Below are 4369 nucleotides of genomic sequence, written 5' to 3'. Positions count from 1 at the left end.
AGTGTAAAGTACAATCAAATCGAACTTTAATAACTCAAGTAATAGAAAACAAACTTTATTGAAACAATAAACTCTGTTACAGTATGGAACTGTTACCTCTCAGTGATGAACAAATATCACGAGAGCTGCTAGGGTTACAATGAATAATCTTCTCGAATATGATAACACTTATAGTGTAAACCCTATGTATGTGTTTATATACTACACAGTTACAAGATAATCGCTAATTGATATGGAATATAATTCTGCTTCCTAAAATATATCAATCAGATATCTTTTCTTCCAAGTATTCTATTCTTCATAGAATTCCTTCTTCTTGCATATCTCTTCTTATGTTTATCTCGATTTTCTTTCCTTTAATCAGCTGCTGTACTTATCTGAACGTCCTTCAGTACTTAAGTTATGATATCCATCTTCTGATGATTATCTCCTGATAATATAAGTACTGATATCCTTAAGTCCTGACTTCCAGTAAGTACTGATTTATCCAGTTTAAGTAAGATCTGAAAACTAAATATAAATTATATTAGCCATGACATTATCAAATATATCTAACAGATACAAACTTAATCATGCAAACAAAATCACCAGAAGTTCAATGAATCGGTCGGAAAAACTCGCCGCCGGTTGGGTTCGAGTTTTTCGATCATCCCTTTCCCGGAATCGTTTGTTCACAATCTATACATCAATCGAATCGTCTTTGGACGATCTCCAAGTCTGTGCAATCAATTTCTTCCAATAACCCCTAATAAAGGACGCCTAATTTTCAATTGAAAATATTCATAGCTATAAACCCTATTTCTTCAATTCGAGAATCAAACATCAATTTGAACATGTTATTGAACTCCAAATCAGTCATATAATATCAAAATGACCAGGTGGAAAAGATCTACATGATTATGCCATCAAATCACACAAACAACATCACAAACAAAAAATCATATTTTAATTCTTAATTAATTCGAATTAAAATAAATAAATAAGAAGAAAACCTTGATTTCTGTACTTGAATAGATGGTGGAGATGGATAGAGTTTTTCGAGAGTTTCGATTCGGTATATAGCACGCTGGATTCTGAGTTTGGTAACGCTTTCGTTTTCAGGTTTGATTATCAAGAACCCGACATGAATTCGACATTTTCTCTGTATTTTACGGGATTTACTGACTGATTATGATTATACGAATAAAACGAAATAATAAAAGGGCTATATATATTTATGGAATATTGGTTCGTGTTGAATCGTTTTGGATCGATAAATTAGTTACTTAGCCGCTAAGTAACTGCAAAAATGATCCGATTTGGTATCCGTATTGGATAATTATCCAAACTGAGCTTCTTATAAAACACTTTATACAAAAAAAATGTAATATTATCCCGTTTTTGGAATTACGGATTTTGTTGCTTTATCGAAATTATTATCGTATCGAAAATTTTGCGTCGGGCCATGCACAGGTCAAACCGTAATCCAGATCGAAAAAGTCAAAATACGGAAAATGTCCGGAATTACCAGATTAGGTTATAAAGGAGTTTTTGGAAGAGTTTCGGGTTGTAAAAACGTAAAAACGGTTGAAGTCAGACGATTCCCGGTTTTATAAAATAATTTTGTAATTATTCAGAAAATAATTATAAATTCATAAATCAATATAAAATCATATAATACTCAAAAAATTACTAGAAAAATACCTTAATTATCTGTATTTTATTCTATACATAATAAAATTAACATATTTATGCTTTACCACATATCAACATCCATATAACAACACCAATCGTCAAATAAATCATCAAAAATCACATAATAATCATTTATTGGTAAAAATAATTACACGTTATGTTCCGTATATTACATTGATTGTTAGCCAAGTTAACCCATATTGGCACCTATAAACATGTGGATGAAATGTAAATCCCACCGGAACAATTTTGAATGAATGTTGTTAAAAAATGAGCTCTTACAAATCATTAGCCGAAAATAGAGAAAAAAGTAAACACCCTAAAAAATACAAACAAATATACAAAGAAATGGGTTTTTTAAGAAAAATTAACGAAAATCAAAGAATTTTTTTTTTGGGGTTTTTCATGAGAGAAAATCTAAGTAGAGGCCAGAACCCTAATTTTATAGAAATAAAGAAATTAATGTATTAATTACACTATGCAAGTCCATGCGTTTGGGAATTTGTAAAAAAGTCAAACAATAATTATAAAAATAAAGTACTTCCTCCCTCTTTTTCTTAGTTATCATATTTGACTTTATTTCAGTCTGAATTGACTAAAATTTGACTTAAATTTATCAATATTTTATAATTGAAAAAAATAAAAAGTTTACATGATTAAAAAGTACATTCAATCTATTATAATATATAATTTTAAGTTTTTTAAACTACTATTTTTTTTGAATTTTTTTTATAAAATAATATAAAAATAATATTTAATTTTTAGTTAAAAATCCATCATTTAAATATAACGACTAAAAAAGAATTGAGGCATTATATTTTTATAATTTAGTCTTGATTTCAACGTACTAGTCAACAAGATAAATTAAAATAGTCTCCGTAACCTTGAACATTTTTGCATTTTTCAAGGCCGTAATCAAAAGGCAAGGAGAACTGCATTCTCATAAGCAGCCATTAATACATCTTATTGTTTTCAGTGCAGCAGAATAGCAGATACTGCATTTACAGGATGGGATCCCTCTATCACTCTGTGTGCCTGTTGCAGGAAATCACTTTATGTGGGTAGAAGTATGATTTTTACATTGTTGAGACTGTTTGGTCGAATAACACAAATGAGCATATTGGACACCAGAAAGTTGAGAAACGGGAATGTTAAACGAAGGGTATTTTTAGGTATATCTTACTTCTTATTTTATTATTAAACAACGTGTTTTGCTTTTTTTCACAAAACAGTTTAAAATATGTATGTTCTTAAATTTTTTGTATACATTCATATAGTATAATTATTATAATTAATTTTAATTTTTGATTTTAACCGGTTTTAATTGTAAAATTTTGTTTTAGCCGATATCATGATATCGACTAAACTTAAATTAATCTAATTATATTTTTATCCCAAATCAATAATATAATTTTATTTCATTCAGATAAATAGTATATATTATTATCCTTACCATTATTATATAGGTATCCTAACATCATTATCCATATTTTTTAAATTTTTTCTTTTTTATATTTATGTACCAAAATTTTTAATTCATGTAATTTGTAATTTATATTTTTATTTTATTTCAAAAAAATTATAATTTATAAGTTATTATTTATCAAACACATAATCAATTCATAAGTAACTTATATATTAAAAATTTTACAAACCTAAATAATTTATAAACTATCGATATTTATATTATTTATCTTATATTTTTTTAACTTTAAATTATAAGTTACATTTTTTAAAAAAAACTAGAATAGTTGTGCATGTACTCGGCCTCTAAAGAGCAAATTTGTGTCTCCTCGATTAATTTTATATTGACAATACTCTATTGATTCCTATTGATTTACCACTGATTTTTTGTCTCCTTTCTATTACTTTTTTTTTCAACTGCAACTAATTGAGCCCTGACTTTTGATAGAGTTGTATATCTGCAAGAAAAGCTAAACTTGCTACAATATATGTGTCTTCGGAAAGCATGTTATGAAGTTTAATAGGGGTGAATTAATGGAAAGGGATAATGAGTAAAATTATTATCAAGTCTTAAAGAGATGCAATAATTTGTTTACACATAAAAAAAGATATTTCAAAGTATTATGTAAGGTCGAGGTTTCTATTTTTAAATTTTACTTAAAATATTAATATTATTCTACATGTAATAATATTGAAAATATTGATAATTAAAATATATTTAAACATATTTAAAATATTAATAGTTAAATAAAGTATCTTAATTTACAAAGGAGAAAAGTTTGGGGCTTTTTACTTACAAAAAAAAATCAGTTTTTTTCCAATTTTCTAAAATTTTCTCACTATTTTTAAGAAAATTATTAAAAAATGAGAAAATATGTTCCAAATCCAAATTAACTTAAACAAAAAAGTAAAAAATATATATGAACACTTCTCAATTTAGAATTTATAATTCTTTTATATAATCAATGAACAATTGTAAATAATGTTATTGTCAACAAAAAATATATTATGAAAACTTATTTTTAAATTATTTAATTATATTTATATAGTTTTCAATATTTGTTTATTATATATCATCTTTTATGTATTATTATGTTAACAATTTATTCGCGATTACTTCATTAATATAAAATTTTCAAATTTTATGCGAGTTTACTTTATCTTTATTTTAAAACAAAGTTATTAATATTAATAATATTATTTATATTACTATTCTAAAAAAATATATTAA

Source organism: Apium graveolens, chromosome 10 (assembly GCF_009905375.1).
Source record: "Apium graveolens cultivar Ventura chromosome 10, ASM990537v1, whole genome shotgun sequence".
In the NCBI taxonomy this organism is placed as follows: domain Eukaryota; kingdom Viridiplantae; phylum Streptophyta; class Magnoliopsida; order Apiales; family Apiaceae; genus Apium; species Apium graveolens.
This window is presented reverse-complemented; position numbering follows the sequence as displayed.